Consider the following 16,936-nt stretch of genomic DNA (forward strand, 5'->3'; position numbering starts at 1 on the left):
GGCCTAAACTTTCTCCGGCCCGCGCAACACGCACTTTCCGTCGGACACGGACGGAGGCAACGTCCCCCTCCTGCGGTGACAAAAAAAATCCACCCCTGGTACCTAAAAAATTCTCCAGCGGCGGGCCCCTGGCCTAAATTTTCTCCGGCCCGCGCAACACGCACTTTGCGCCGGACGCCGGTCCCAAACCACCACCGCCGACCGCCACAAGGCGACAGCCACCATCCCCAAGCGCCACCCCCGACCGCCACAAGGCGACCGCCACCAGCCGACCGCCACAAGGCGACAGCCACCATCCCCAAGCGCCATCCCCGACCGCCACCCCCCGACCGCCACAAGGCGACCGCCACCAGCCGACCGCCACAAGGCGACAGCCACCATCCCCAAGCGCCACCCCCGACCGCCACAAGGCGACCGCCACCAGCCGACCGCCACAAGGCGACAGCCACCATCCCCAAGCGCCATCCCCGACCGCCACCCCCCGACCGCCACAAGGCGACCGCCACCAGCCGACCGCCACAAGGCGACAGCCACCATCCCCAAGCGCCACCCCCGACCGCCACCAGCCGACCGCCACCAGCCGACCGCCACCATCCCCAAGCGCCATCCCCGACCGCCACCCCCCGACCGCCACAAGGCGACCGCCACAAGGCGACAGCCACCATCGCCAAGCGCCACCCCCGACCGCCACCAGCCGACCGCCACCAGCCGACCGCCACCAGCCGACCGCCACCATCCCCAAGCGCCATCCCCGACCGCCACCCCACCGACCGCCACAAGGCGACCGCCACCAGCCGACCGCCACCAGCCGACCGCCACAAGGTGACAGCCACCATCCCCAAGCGCCATCCCCGACCGCCACCCCCCGACCGCCACAAGGCGACCGCCACCAGCCGACCGCCACAAGGCGACAGCCACCATCCCCAAGCGCCACCCCCGACCGCCACCAGCCGACCGCCACCAGCCGACCGCCACAAGGCGACAGCCACCATCCCCAAGCGCCACCCCCGACCGCCACCAGCCGACCGCCACCAGCCGACCGCCACCATCCCCAAGCGCCATCCCCGACCGCCACCCCCCGACCGCCACAAGGCGACCGCCACAAGGCGACAGCCACCATCCCCAAGCGCCACCCCCGACCGCCACAAGGCGACCGCCACCAGCCGACCGCCACCAGCCGACCGCCACCATCCCCAAGCGCCATCCCCAAGCGCCACCCCCGACCGCCACCAGCCGACCGCCACCGGCCGTTCGCGGTGTGCGCCGCCGTTCCCCAAGCACCCTCCGGGACGAAGCCGGAGCCAGAGAATAGCAGCGGCCGTGCGTAAAAGCTGCGGCCGGGCCTCGCGGAAGGTCCCCCGGGCAGCGAGCTGCCGAGCCCCGGCCTCCAGCTTCCACCAGGTAATAGGACCGGGCGCGCGCAAAAGCTGGGGCCGGGCCTGGCGGAAGGTCCTCGGGCATCCAGCGAGATCACACGGCCCCCACCGGAGGCGGCTAGCGCCTCCGTAGAGTAGTGCCGGCCCGTGGAAGCGGCCGCCCGTCAGCCTGCGTTGCCGCTGGTCGAAAAATGCACTAAGTGCCAAACCCCATTCATTTACAACGGCGTGTCCGCCAGAGGGCGCACTTCCCCCGGCGGACCAGCCGGCGGGGCTCGTTAGAGAGTGTATCCGCCTGGCGGTGCCTCCTGGCCGGCCTGGATTCCGGACCGCGACCGCTCACTCGCGGGACCCTAATCGGCCCGCGGACCAGCCGGCGGGTCCTCCGTGAAAGCCTATCCGCCTGGCGGTGCCTCCTGGCCGGCCTGGATTCCGGACCGCGACCGCTCACTCGCGGGACCCTAATCGGCCCGCGGACCAGCCGGCGGGTCCTCCGTGAAAGCCTATCCGCCTGGCGGTGCCTCCTGGCCGGCCTGGATTCCGGACCGCCACCGCTCACTCGCGGGACCCTAATCGGCCCGCGGACCAGCCGGCGGGACCTCCGTGAAAGCCTATCCGCCTGGCGGTGCCTCCTGGCCGGCCTGGATTCCGGACCGCCACCGCTCACTCGCGGGACCCTAATCGGCCCGCGGACCAGCCGGCGGGACCTCCGTGAAAGCCTATCCGCCTGGCGGTGCCTCCTGGCCGGCCTGGATTCCGGACCGCCGGCCTGGATTCCGGACCGCCACCGCTCACTCGCGGGACCCTAATCGGCCCGCGGACCAGCCGGCGGGACCTCCGTGAAAGCCTATCCGCCTTGGCCGGTTCCCCGGCCGGCCACGGGTGGCGAGAATCCGGCCTCCTCGCCCGGAGCGCGCTTCGACTTGGGCGAAAAATGCACTAAGTGCCAAACCCCATTCATTTACAACGGCGTGTCCGCCAGAGGGCGCACTTCCTCCGGCCGGCGGGGCTCGTTGGAGAGCGCGTCCGCCTTCGCCGGTTCCCCGGTCGGCCGCGAACGGCGAAAAGCCGGCCTCTTCCCCCGGAGCCCGGTGGGCGAATTTTTTTTTTTTTTTTTTTTTTTTTTTTTTTTTCAAAGTGCCAACGGCTCTCGCGCCGCGATGCGTCCGCCTTCGCCGGTTCCCAAGTCGGCCACGAACGGCCAAAAATCGGCCTCTTCCCCGGAGCCCGGTCGGCGAATTTTATTTTATTTTTTTCCAAAGTGCCAACGGCTCTCGCGCCGCGATGCGTCCGCCTTCGCCGGTTCCCCGGTCGGCCACGAACGGCGAAAAATCGGCCCCTTCCCCCGGAGCCCGCATGATTATACGCGATGTTAATATTTATTTAATTATTAAATAAATACATACATATGTTTATTAATAATATACGCGGTGTTGATATGTATTTAATTATTACGTATATTGTGAATAAACTAACGGTGATTTTACACGATTTGACTACATGCGTGACCGTGATATAGTGCCGAGGGCTCCCGCGCCGTCACGCGTCCGCCTCGGCACGTGGGGTACCACGGGTCGCCCGCGGCAGCGAGCGTTCGGCTCGCGGGGGCCCGCGGGGTGTTATTAGGGAGTGCGGCAGCCGTGCCGAGGCTCCGGCCGGCCGCCGGAAGTCCCGCGGGGGAGCGTCGGAGCTCCGCGAGGCCGGCCGGGGAGCCTCTTAGTCATCGCCCGCGCTCGCGGTGGTCCCGGTCGCTTAAAGTGCCGCGGGAGGCGTAGCGATGCGAGTGAGTGTGCGCCAAGTGCGAGAGGCGGTGCATTTACGCGCCGTGTCCGCGAGAGGGAGGCAATTCCCCGTTGCGACCTCCGGGAGATCAGCGGGCCGCCGAAAAGGCTCAGCCGGGGTGCCTGGAGCCTCCTCGGGCGTCGAGTTAGGAGGGGGGCGCGCGGAGAACCGGCTGGATGTCCCCTGGAAGCTCAGCGGGCCGTGGGAAAGGCTTGGCCGGGGTGCCTGGAGCCTCGGCCGGCTTAAAAAGGTGGGAGGGGGGCGCGCGGAGAACCGGCTGGAGGTCCCCTGGAAGCTCAGCGGGCCGTGGGAAAGGCTTGGCCGGGGTGCCTGGAGCCTCGGCCGGCTTAAAAAGTTGGGAGGGGGGCGCGCGGAGAACCGGCTGGAGGTCCCCTGGAAGCTCAGCGGGCCGTTCAAAACGCTTAGCCGAGGTGCCTGGAGCCTCGGCCGGCTTAAAAGTGAGGAGGAAAGCGCGCGGAGAACCGGCCGGAGGTCCCCTGGAAGCTCAGCGGGCCGTGGGAAAAAGCTTAGCCGGGGTGCCGGAAGCCTCGGCCGGCTTAAAACGTGAGGAGGAAAGCACCGGGAGAACCGGCTGGAGGTCTTCTGGAAGCTCAGCGGGCCGTGGAGAAAGCTTAGCCGGGGTGCCGGAAGCCTCGGCCGGCTTAAAATGTGAGGAGGAAACCGGCTGGACGTCTTCTGGAAGATCAGCGGGCCGTGGAAAATGCTAAGCCGAGGTGCTGGTTGTCGAATAAGGCTCCGCCATCTCGTAGAAGGTGCTAATAAAGTTCATATCCGCTCGGCTGGAGGTAATTGGCCAGCGGACCGGCCGGCGGGACCTCCGTGACCGCCTATCCGCCTGGCGGTGCCTCCTGGCCGGCGTGCATTCCGGGCCGCGACCGCTCACTTACGGGACCCTGATTGGCCCGCGGACCGGCCGGCGGGACCTCCGTGACCGCCTATCCGCCTGGCGGTGCCTGCTGGCCGGCGTGCATTCCGGGCCGCGACCGCTCACTTACGGGACCCTGATTGGCCCGCGGACCGGCCGGCGGGACCTCCGTGACAGCCTACCCGCCTGGCGGTGGCTGCTGGCCGGCGCGGATTCCGGGCCGCGACCGCTAACTTACGGGACCCTAATTGGCCCGCGGACCAGCTGGCGGGACCTCCGTGACAGCCTACCCGCCTGGCGGTGCCTCCTGGCCGGCGTGGATTCCGGGCCGCGACCGCTAACTTACGGGACCCTAAACGGCCCGCGGACCAGCTGGCGGGACCTCCGTGACCGCCCATCCGCCTGCCGGTGCCTCCTGGCCGGCGTGGATTCCGGGCCGCGACCGCTAACTTACGGGACCATAAATGGCCCGCGGACCAGCTGGCGGGACCTCCGTGACCGCCTATCCGCCTGGCGGTGCCTCCTGGCCGGCCTGGATTCCGGGCCGCGACCGCTCACCTACGGGACCCTAAATGGCCCGCGGACCAGCCGGCGGGACCTCCGTGACAGCCTATCCGCCTCCCGGTGGCTGCTGGCCGGCGCGGATTCCGGGCCGCGACCGCTAACTTACGGGACCCCAATTGGCCCGCGGACCAGCCGGCGGGACCCCCGTGACCGCCTATCCGCCTTGGCCGGTTCCCCGGCCGGCCACGGATGGCGAGAATCCGGCCTCCTCGCCCGGAGCGCTCGTCGGCTTCGGCGAAAAATGCACTAAGTGCCAAACCCCATTCATTTACAATAGCGTGTCCGCCAGAGGGCGCAGTTCCCCCCGCGGACCGGCCGGCGGGACCTCCGTGACCGCCTATCCGCCTGGCGGTGGCTGCGGGCCGGCGCGAATTCCGGGCCGCGACCGCTAACTTACGGGACCCCGATTGGCCCGCGGACCAGCCGGCGGGACCTCCGTGACCGCCTATCCGCCTGCGCTGGTTCCCCGGCCGGCGCGAATTCCGGGCCGCGACCGCTAACTTACGGGACCCCGATTGGCCCGCGGACCAGCCGGCGGGACCTCCGTGACCGCCTATCCGCCTGCGCTGGTTCCCCGGCCGGCGCGAATTCCGGGCCGCGACCGCTAACTTACGGGACCCCGATTGGCCCGCGGACCAGCCGGCGGGACCTCCGTGACCGCCTATCCGCCTGCGCTGGTTCCCCGGCCGGCGCGAATTCCGGGCCGCGACCGCTAACTTACGGGACCCCGATTGGCCCGCGGACCAGCCGGCGGGACCTCCGTGACCGCCTATCCGCCTGCGCTGGTTCCCCGGCCGGCGCGAATTCCGGGCCGCGACCGCTAACTTACGGGACCCCGATTGGCCCGCGGACCAGCCGGCGGGACCTCCGTGACCGCCTATCCGCCTGCGCTGGTTCCCCGGCCGGCGCGAATTCCGGGCCGCGACCGCTAATTTACGGGACCCCAATTGGCCCGCGGACCAGCCGGCGGGACCTCCGTGACCGCCTATCCGCCTTCGCTGGTTCCCCGGTCGGCGTGTATTCCGGGCCGCGGCCGCTCACTTACGGGACCAAAATTGGCCCGCGGACCAGCCGGCGGGACCTCCGTGACCGCCTATCCGCCTGCGCTGGTTCCCCGGCCGGCGTGGATTCCGGACCGCGACCGCTAAATTACGGGACCCAAATTGGCCCGCGGACCAGCCGGCGGGACATCCGTGACCGCCTATCCGCCTTCGCTGGTTCCCCCGGTCGGCCACAGATGACGAATATTCGGCCTCTCGCTCTGGAAGTCCTGCCGACTTAGCCGAAAATTTTCTAAGTGCCATCGGCTCTCGCTCGGAAAAGTGTCCGCCTCGTCTGGTTCCCCAGCTCGGCCTCAGAATTCGAAAATTCGGCCTCTCTGAGGTACCAGGGGTGGGCTTTATGTACTTGGTCCCCCCAGTTAGTGTACTCATCACTTTACCCCCCTTTCGCAAAATATAGTCGGCACGTATGTGCAGAACTGTTTATTTTCATTTTAAAAATTTTCTAAGTGCCAGCGGAAGCTGTCACACGAACTGTCCGAGCTACCACGGTGCCCATCCCGGGCAGTGACGGCAAAAGGCCGATGTGTGTTTGATGGAAGTCTGAATAATTTCTAAGTGCCAACGGCTCAACCGCCGTAAAGTGTCCGCCTCGGCTGGTTCTCCCGGTCGGCCCGAACGAGCGAAAATTCGGCCTCTTCCCCTGGAGGTCCGGAACATTTTGGCGAATATTTTCAAAGTGCCAACGGCTGTTGCGCCGTAAAGTGTCCGCCTCGGCTGGTTCTCCCGGTCGGCCCGAACGAGCGAAAATTCGGCCTCTTCCCCTGGAGGTCCGGAACATTTTGGCGAATATTTTCAAAGTGCCAACGGCTGTTGCGCCGTAAAGTGTCCGACCCGGCCGGTTCCTCCGGTCGGCCCGAACGAGCGAAAATTCGGCCTCTTCCCCTGGAGGTCCGGAACATTTTGGCGAATATTTTCAAAGTGCCAACGGCTGTTGCGCCGTAAAGTGTCCGACCCGGCCGGTTCCTCCGGTCGGCCCGAACGAGCGAAAATTCGGCCTCTTCCCCTGGAGGTCCGGAACATTTTGGCGAATATTTTCAAAGTGCCAACGGCTGTTGCGCCGTAACGTGTCCGACCCGGCCGGTTCCTCCGGTCGGCCCCGAACGAGCGAAAATTCGGCCTCTTCCCCTGGAGGTCCGGAACATTTTGGCGAATATTTTCAAAGTGCCAACGGCTGTTGCGCCGTAACGTGTCCGACCCGGCTGGTTCCTCCGGTCGGCTTGAACGAGCGAAAATTCGGCCTCTTCCCCTGGAGGTCCGGAACATTTTGGCGAATATTTTCAAAGTGCCAACGGCTGTTGCGCCGTAACGTGTCCGACCCGGCTGGTTCCTCCGGTCGGCTTGAACGAGCGAAAATTCGGCCTCTTCCCCTGGAGGTCCGGAACATTTTGGCGAATATTTTCAAAGTGCCAACGGCTGTTGCGCCGTAACGTGTCCGACCCGGCCGGTTCCTCCGGTCGGCCCGAACGAGCGAAAATTCGGCCTCTTCCCCTGGAGGTCCGGAACATTTTGGCGAATATTTTCAAAGTGCCAACGGCTGTTGCGCCGTAACGTGTCCGACCCGGCTGGTTCCTCCGGTCGGCCCGAACGAGCGAAAATTCGGCCTCTTCCCCTGGAGGTCCGGACGACTTTGGCGAATATTTTCTAAGTGCGAACGGCTGTTGCGCCGTAACGTGTCCGACCCGGCCGGTTCCTCCGGTCGGCACCGAACGAGCGAAAATTCGGCCTCTTCCCCTGGAGGTCCTGTGAAGTTTAACGAATATTTTCTAAGTGCGAACGGCTGTTGCGCCGTAACGTGTCCGACCCGGCCGGTTCCTCCGGTCGGCCCGAACGAGCGAAAATTCGGCCTCTTCCCCTGGAGGTCCGGACGACTTTGACGAATATTTTCTAAGTGCCAACGGCTGTTCCGCCGTAACGTGTCCGACCCGGCCGGTTCCTCCGGTCGGCCTGAACAAGTGAAAATTCGGCCTCTTCCCCTGGAGGTCCGGAACATTTTGGCGAATATTTTCTAAGTGCCATCGGCTCTTCCGCCGTAAGGTGTCCGACCCGGCCGGTTCCTCCGGTCGGCCTGAACGAGCGAAAATTCGGCCTCTTCCCCTGGAGGTCCTGTCAAGTTTAACGAATATTTTCTAAGTGCCATCGGCTCTTCCGCCGTAATGTGTCCGACTCGGCCGGTTCCTCCGGTCGGCCTGAACGAGCGAAAATTCGGCCTCTTCCCCTGGAGGTCCTGTCAAGTTTAACGAATATTTTCTAAGTGCCATCGGCTCTTCCGCCGTAAGGTGTCCGACTCGGCCGGTTCCTCCGGTCGGCCTGAACGAGCGAAAATTCGGCCTCTTCCCCTGGAGGTCCTGTCAAGTTTAACGAATATTTTCTAAGTGCCATCGGCTCTTCCGCCGTAAGGTGTCCGACTCGGCCGGTTCCTCCGGTCGGCCTGAACGAGCGAAAATTCGGCCTCTTCCCCTGGAGGTCCTGTCAAGTTTAACGAATATTTTCTAAGTGCCATCGGCTCTTCCGCCGTAAGGTGTCCGACTCGGCCGGTTCCTCCGGTCGGCCTGAACAAGTGAAAATTCGGCCTCTTCCCCTGGAGGTCCGGAACATTTTGGCGAATATTTTCTAAGTGCCATCGGCTCTTCCGCCGTAAGGTGTCCGACTCGGCCGGTTCCTCCGGTCGGCCTGAACGAGCGAAAATTCGGCCTCTTCCCCTGGAGGTCCTGTCAAGTTTAACGAATATTTTCTAAGTGCCATCGGCTCTTCCGCCGTAAAGCGTCCGACTCGGCTGGTTCCCGATGTCGGCCAGAACAAGTGGAAATTCGGCCTCTTCCCCTGGAGGTCAGTTGAAGTTTAACGAATATTTTCTAAGTGCCAACGGCTGCTCCGCCGTAAAGCGTCCGACTCGGCTGGTTCCCGATGTCGGCCAGAACAAGTGAAAATTCGGCCTCTTCCCCTGGAGGTCCGTTCAAGATTAACGAATATTTCCTAAGTGCCAACGGCTGCTCCGCCGTAAAGCGTCCGACTCGGCTGGTTCCCGATGTCGGCCAGAACAAGTGAAAATTCGGCCTCTTCCCCTGGAGGTCCGTTCAAGATTAACGAATATTTTCTAAGTGCCAACGGCTCTTGCGCCGAAAAGCGTCCGCCTCGGCTGGTTCCCGCGGTCGGACACAAAATGTGTCAATTCGGCCTCTCTGAGGTACCAGGGGTAGGCTTTATGTACTTGGTCCCCCCAGTTAGTGTACTCATCACTTTACCCCCCTTTCGCAAAATATAGTCGGCACGTATGTGCAGAACTGTTTATTTTCATTTTAAAAATTGTCTAAGTGCCAGCGGAAGCTGTCACACGAACTGTCCGAGCTACCACGGTGCCCATCCCGGGCAGTGACGGCAAAAGGCCGATGTGTGTTTGATGGAAGTCTGAATAATTTCTAAGTGCCAACGGCTCAACCGCCGTAAAGTGTCCGCCTCGGCCGGTTCTCCCGGTCGGCCCGAACGAGCGAAAATTCGGCCTCTTTCCCTGGAGGTCCGGAACATTTTGGCGAATATTTTCTAAGTGCCAACGGGTGCTCCGCCGTAAAGTGTCCGCCTCGGCTGGTTCCCCCGGTCGGCCAGAACAAGTGAAAATTCGGCCTCTTCCCCTGGAGGTCCGGAACATTTTGGCGAATATTTCCTAAGTGCCAACGGCTCAACCGCCGTAAAGTGTCCGCCTCGGCCGGTTCTCCCGGTCGGACCCGAACGAGCGAAAATTCGGCCTCTTTCCCTGGAGGTCCGGAACATTTTGGCGAATATTTTCTAAGTGCCAACGGGTGCTCCGCCGTAAAGTGTCCGCCTCGGCCGGTTCCCCCGGTCGGCCAGAACAAGTGAAAATTCGGCCTCTTCCCCTGGAGGTCCGGAACATTTTGGCGAATATTTCCTAAGTGCCAACGGCTGCTCCGCCGTAAAGTGTCCGCCTCGGCCGGTTCACCCGGTCGGCCAGAACAAGTGAAAAATCGGCCTCTTCCCCTGGAAGTCCGGCCGAGTTAAGGTAAATATTTCCTAAGTGCCAACGGCTGCTCAGCCTTAAAGTGTCCGACTCGGCTGGTTCCCGATGTCGGCCAGAACAAGTGAAAATCCGGCCTCTTCCCCTGGAAGTCCGGCCGAGTTAAGGCAAATATTTCCTAAGTGCCAACGGCTGCTCCGCCGTAAAGTGTCCGACTCGGCTGGTTCCCGATGTCGGCCAGAACAAGTGAAAATCCGGCCTCTTCCCCTGGAAGTCCGGCCAAGTTCGGCGAATATTTCCTAAGTGCTAACGGCTGCTCCGCCGTAAAGAGACCGACTCGGCTGGTTCCCGATGTCGGCCAGAACAAGTGAAAATTCGGCCTCTTCCCCTGGAGGTCAGTTGAAGTTTAACGAATATTTCCTAAGTGCCAACGGCTGCTCCGCCGTAAAGTGTCCGACTCGGCTGGTTCCCGATGTCGGCCAGAACGAGTGAATATTCGGCCTCTTCCCCTGGAGGTCCGGAACATTTTGGCGAATATTTCCTAAGTGCCAACGGCTGTTCCGCCGTAAAGAGTCCGACTCGGCTGGTTCCCGATGTCGGCCAGAACAAGTGAAAAATCGGCCTCTTCCCCTGGAAGTCCGGCCGAGTTAAGGCAAATATTTCCTAAGTGCCAACGGCTGTTCCGCCGTAAAGGGTCCGACTCGGCTGGTTCCCGATGTCGGCCAGAACAAGTGAAAAATCGGCCTCTTCCCCTGGAAGTCCGGCCGAGTTAAGGCAAATATTTCCTAAGTGCCAACGGCTGCTCCGCCGTAAAGCGTCCGACTCGGCTGGTTCCCGATGTCGGCCAGAATAAGTGGAAATTCGGCCTCTTCCCCTGGAGGTCCGTTCAAGATTAACGAATATTTTCTAAGTGCCAACGGCTGCTCCGCCGAAAAGCGTCCGACTCGGCTGGTTCCCGATGTCGGCCAGAACAAGTGAAAATTCGGCCTCTTCCCCTGGAGGTCAGTTGAAGTTTAACGAATATTTTCTAAGTGCCAACGGCTGTTCCGCCGTAAAGAGTCCGACTCGGCTGGTTCCCGATGTCGGCCAGAACAAGTGAAAATTCGGCCTCTTCCCCTGGAGGTCAGTTGAAGTTTAACGAATATTTTCTAAGTGCCAACGGCTGTTCCGCCGTAAAGAGTCCGACTCGGCTGGTTCCCGATGTCGGCCAGAACAAGTGAAAATTCGGCCTCTTCCCCTGGAAGTCCGGCCGAGTTAAGGCAAATATTTCCTAAGTGCCAACGGCTGTTCCGCCGTAAAGAGTCCGACTCGGCTGGTTCCCGATGTCGGCCAGAACAAGTGAAAAATCGGCCTCTTCCCCTGGAAGTCCGGCCGAGTTAAGGCAAATATTTCCCAAGTGCCAACGGCTGTTCCGCCGTAAAGGGTCCGACTCGGCTGGTTCCCGATGTCGGCCAGAACAAGTGAAAAATCGGCCTCTTCCCCTGGAAGTCCGGCCAAGTTCGGCGAATATTTCCTAAGTGCCAACGGCTGTTCCGCCGTAAAGAGTCCGACTCGGCTGGTTCCCGATGTCGGCCAGAACAAGTGAAAATTCGGCCTCTTCCCCTGGAAGTCCGGCCGAGTTAAGGCAAATATTTCCTAAGTGCCAACGGCTGTTCCGCCGTAAAGAGTCCGACTCGGCTGGTTCCCGATGTCGGCCAGAACAAGTGAAAAATCGGCCTCTTCCCCTGGAAGTCCGGCCAAGTTCGGCGAATATTTCCTAAGTGCCAACGGCTGTTCCGCCGTAAAGAGTCCGACTCGGCTGGTTCCCGATGTCGGCCAGAACAAGTGAAAATTCGGCCTCTTCCCCTGGAAGTCCGGCCGAGTTAAGGCAAATATTTCCTAAGTGCCAACGGCTGTTCCGCCGTAAAGAGTCCGACTCGGCTGGTTCCCGATGTCGGCCAGAACAAGTGAAAATCCGGCCTCTTCCCCTGGAAGTCCGGCCGAGTTAAGGCGAATATTTCCTAAGTGCCAACGGCTGCTCAGCCTTAAAGTGTCCGACTCGGCTGGTTCCCGATGTCGGCCAGAACAAGTGAAAATCCGGCCTCTTCCCCTGGAAGTCCGGCCGAGTTAAGGCGAATATTTCCTAAGTGCCAACGGCTGCTCAGCCTTAAAGTGTCCGACTCGGCCGGTTCCCGATGTCGGCCAGAACAAGTGAAAATCCGGCCTCTTCCCCTGGAAGTCCGGCCGAGTTAAGGCAAATATTTCCTAAGTGCCAACGGCTGTTCCGCCGTAAAGGGTCCGACTCGGCTGGTTCCCGATGTCGGCCAGAACAAGTGAAAAATCGGCCTCTTCCCCTGGAAGTCCGGCCGAGTTCGGCGAATATTTCCTAAGTGCCAACGGCTGTTCCGCCGTAAAGAGTCCGACTCGGCTGGTTCCCGATGTCGGCCAGAACAAGTGAAAATCCGGCCTCTTCCCCTGGAAGTCCGGCCGAGTTAAGGCGAATATTTCCTAAGTGCCAACGGCTGCTCCGCCGTAAAGCGTCCGACTCGGCTGGTTCCCGATGTCGGCCAGAATAAGTGGAAATTCGGCCTCTTCCCCTGGAGGTCAGTTGAAGTTTAACGAATATTTTCTAAGTGCCAACGGCTGCTCCGCCTTAAAGCGTCCGACTCGGCTGGTTCCCGATGTCGGCCAGAACAAGTGAAAATTCGGCCTCTTCCCCTGGAGGTCCGTTCAAGTTTGGGGAATATTTTCTAAGTGCCAACGGCTGCTCCGCCTTAAAGCGTCCGACTCGGCTGGTTCCCGATGTCGGCCAGAACAGGTGAAAATTCGGCCTCTTCCCCTGGAGGTCCGTTCAAGTTTGGCGAATATTTTCTAAGTGCCAACGGCTGCTCCGCCTTAAAGTGTCCGACTCGGCTGGTTCCCGATGTCGGGCAGAACAAGTGACAATTCGGCCTCTTCCCCTGGAAGTCCGGCCGAGTTTGGCGAATATTTTCTAAGTGCCAACGGCTGCTCCGCCGTAAAGAGTCCGACTCGGCTGGTTCCCGATGTCGGCCAGAAAAAGTGACAATTCGGCCTCTTCCCCTGGAGGTCCTTTGAAGTTTAGCGAATATTTTCTAAGTGCCAACGGCTCTTGCGCCGAAAAGCGTCCGCCTCGGCTGGTTCCCGCGGTCGGCCGTAATAGGCGAAAATTCGGCCTCTTCCCCTGGAGCGACCTCCAAATTTGGGCGAAATTTTTTCTAAGTGCCTAAAGGTACCAGGGGTTTGGGTACCAGGGGTGCATTACCAACTGGTCTTTTGTCAACCCATGTACTTTTTCTAGAGTACATGGGTTGGTCCCCCCACTTAGTGTACTCATCACTTTACCCCCCTTTCGCAAAATATAGTCAGAACGAGCATGGGGGACGCAATTGTTTTCCATGCAAATCAATTGGGCCTGGTCCGAGCGCTGGTAACGGCCGCCAGCAAGCGTCCCCTGCTCGGATAGCAGAACTGAAGAAGGCACGGCACTTCCAGAGAGAGAGAGAAAATTTTCTAAGTGCCACATTTCTCAAAAATTTTCAAAGTGCCACATCTCTCAAAAAATTTCTAAGTGCCACATCTCTCAAAAAATTTCTAAGTGCCACATCTCTCAAAAACTTTCAAAGTGCCACATCTCTCAAAAACTTTCAAAGTGCCACATCTCTGAAAAACTTTCTAAGTGCCACGTCTCTGAAAAATTTTCTAAGTGCCACAGCACGGCTGTGAAATATTCAAAGTCCTACAGGCATTGGCAGAATGCGCGGACGGCCGTCTGCTCCCGGCGGCCGCCGCGAAGCTACTACCCCCTCCCGGGGACGGCTGTCTGCTCCCGGCAGCCGTCCTTACCCCCCTCCCCCGTTTGCACCGCCTGAAGTTAGACCCGCCTTGGTAGGGCCCCCACCGGCCCCGGCTCGCCGGCGTTGGGTGGACGGTTCCTGCCCACTTGCGGGTCCCGGTCGCTTGGCAACCGACCGGGGAGGACCAGCCGCCTCCTTAAACACAGGCTGGAAGGGAAATCCGGTCAAGCTACGGAGGACCGGCCGCCTCCTTAAACACAGGCCGGAAGGGAAATCCGATCAAGCTACGGAGGACCGGTCGCCTCCCTAAACACAGGCCGGGCAAAAATCTGCGAATGGGCCCGTCAAGGGTAGTGGGTCATCCAAGGTGGGAGGTACCGGCCGCCTCCTTAAACACAGGCCGGGCAAAAATCTGCGAATGGCCCGTCAAGGGTTGTTGGTCATCCAAGGAGGGAGGTACCGGCCGCCTCCTTAAACACAGGCCGGGCAAAAATCTGCGAATGGCCCGTCAAGGGTTGTTGGTCATCCAAGGAGGGAGGTACCGGCCGCCTCCTTAAACACAGGCCGGGCAAAAATCTGCGAATGGCCCGTCAAGGGTTGTTGGTCATCCAAGGAGGGAGGTACCGGCCGCCTCCTTAAACACAGGCCGGGCAAAAATCTGCGAACGGCCCGTCAAGGGTTCTGTCTCATCCAAGAAAGGGGTACCGGCCGCCTCAGAGGCCGGAGCGAAGGGGGCGAAAGGCTGTCGATGGGGAAGGATCGGGGCCACGGCTAATCTAGCGATGCCCGCGTCGGGCGGTCACTCCGACGAATGAGCGGGGCCGAATCCGGCGCGAGGCGGCCTTCAGGCACGTGGTTCGAGACGACCTCACCCGGCTCTAGCCCGGAGGATCGGAGGCAACGGCCGTCTCCTTAAGCTAAGGCCGGACGAAAATCTGCGGATGCGGTCCATCCAAGGCAGACGGAGGTACCGGCCGCCTCGGTAAATAAAGCCCGGGCAAAAATCTGCGAACGGCCCGTCAAGGGTTCTGTCTCATCCAAGAAAGGGGTACCGGCCGCCTCAGAGGCCGGAGCGAAGGGGGCGAAAGGCTGTCGATGGGGAAGGATCGGGGCCACGGCTAATCTAGCGATGCCCGCGTCGGGCGGTCACTCCGACGAATGAGCGGGGCCGAATCCGGCGTAGGCGGCCTTCAGGCACGTGGTTCGAGACGACCTCACCCGGCTCTAGCCCGGAGGATCGGAGGCAACGGCCGTCTCCTTAAGCTAAGGCCGGACGAAAATCTGCGGATGCGGTCCATCCAAGGCAGACGGAGGTACCGGCCGCCTCGGTAAATAAAGCCCGGGCAAAAATCTGCGAACGGCCCGTCAAGGGTTCTCTCTCATCCAAGAAAGGGGTACCGGCCGCCTCAGAGGCCGGAGCGAAGGGGGCGAAAGGCTGTCGATGGGGAAGGATCGGGGCCACGGCTAATCTAGCGATGCCCGCGTCGGGCGGTCACTCCGACGAATGAGCGGGGCCGAATCCGGCGTAGGCGGCCTTCAGGCACGTGGTTCGAGACGACCTCACCCGGCTCTAGCCCGGAGGATCGGAGGCAACGGCCGTCTCCTTAAGCTAAGGCCGGACGAAAATCTGCGGATGCGGTCCATCCAAGGCAGACGGAGGTACCGGCCGCCTCGGTAAATAAAGCCCGGGCAAAAATCTGCGAACGGCCCGTCAAGGGTTCTGTCTCATCCAAGAAAGGGGTACCGGCCGCCTCAGAGGCCGGAGCGAAGGGGGCGAAAGGCTGTCGATGGGGAAGGATCGGGGCCACGGCTAATCTAGCGATGCCCGCGTCGGGCGGTCACTCCGACGAATGAGCGGGGCCGAATCCGGCGTAGGCGGCCTTCAGGCACGTGGTTCGAGACGACCTCACCCGGCTCTAGCCCGGAGGATCGGAGGCAACGGCCGTCTCCTTAAGCTAAGGCCGGACGAAAATCTGCGGATGCGGTCCATCCAAGGCAGACGGAGGTACCGGCCGCCTCGGTAAACAAAGCCCGGGCAAAAATCTGCGAATGGTCCGTCAAGGATTCTGGCTCATCCAAGGTGGGGGTACCGGCCGCCTCTATTAACAGGCCGGAGTACAGGGGGCGAAAGGCTGTCGATGGGGAAGGATCGGGGCCACGGCTAATCTAGCGATGCCCGCGTCGGGCGGTCACTCCGACGAATGAGCGGGGCCGAATCCGGCGCGAGGCGGCCTTCAGGCACGTGGTTCGAGACGACCTCACCCGGCTCTAGCCCGGAGCGAATATCATCTCCAAGGTGTGGAGGCAACGGCCGTCTCCTTAAGCTAAGGCCGGACGAAAATCTGCGGATGCGGTCCATCCAAGGCAGACGGAGGTACCGGCCGCCTCGGTAAACAGAGGCCGGGCGAAAATCTGCGAATGGTCCGTTAAGGATTCTCTCTCATCCAAGGAAGGGGTACCGGCCGCCTCTATTAACAGGCCGGAGCACAGGGGGCGAAAGGCTGTCGATGGGGAAGGATCGGGGCCACGGCTAATCTAGCGATGCCCGCGTCGGGCGGTCACTCCGACGAATGAGCGGGGCCGAATCCGGCGCGAGGCGGCCTTCAGGCACGTGGTTCGAGACGACCTCACCCGGCTCTAGCCCGGAGCGAAAAAACAACACTCTTATAACCTGACCGACATGCGCCCATGACCCGCCTTGGTAGGGCCCCCACCGGCCCCGGCTACCGCCGGCGTTGGGTGGACGGTTCCTCCCCACTTGCGGGTCGCACTCCAGCGCTACGGCCGCCGCGCGAGCGCGCGCCCCGCGCCGCCCGCGCAGGCCTAGCGCGAACCGTACGGCAGCGAAACCGAGACGCCCCGGCTCAACCTCACCCAGAGGCCATCCACGGAGGCCGAGCGCGCGATCCGACTTGCGGCACGCCACGTGGGCGTCCGCCGGCCGCGCCGGTCGACCGCGAAACCGATTTCTCAAAGACCAAGCCCGAGTCCCAACCTCCGCACATATCCGCACACGCCTTCCCGACCACCGCGAAGCGGGAGGCGTCTATCGTGGCCGCCGGGGCGTATGACCCCTCCGCGTGAGGCGTGCGGGCTCGGGGGGGCCGCAACGACCGAGTCTGACTCGGACGGGGCGCAGCTTCCCTCCCGGTCGCAGCATCAGCGCCGAACGCGCGACGTCACCAGCCCCCCGGAACGGTTCGTCGGGAGCGCGGCAATGGCCCACATCTCACCTCGCCAGCCGGCCGCAGCGGGCCGCGCCGAACCGAGTCTGACTCGGGGTGCGCACAGTCCCGTCTGGGTCACGGAGGCGACGAGCTGTGACCGCCACCGTCGCCCCTTCGTCCTTCCGGATCCCCCCAGCGCCGGCAAAACTCCGCATCCTGGCCGCATCGCGTGACCGGGCGGGCCGCAACGACCGAGTCTGACTCGGACGGGGCGCAGCTTCCCGCCTCGGGCCATCGCAAAGCGTGCCTCGCGCGGGCAAAGTCGCCGGCGCAGCG

The sequence above is a fragment of the Syngnathus scovelli genome, unplaced genomic scaffold, assembly GCF_024217435.2.
Source record: "Syngnathus scovelli strain Florida unplaced genomic scaffold, RoL_Ssco_1.2 HiC_scaffold_295, whole genome shotgun sequence".
NCBI lineage: Eukaryota > Metazoa > Chordata > Actinopteri > Syngnathiformes > Syngnathidae > Syngnathus > Syngnathus scovelli.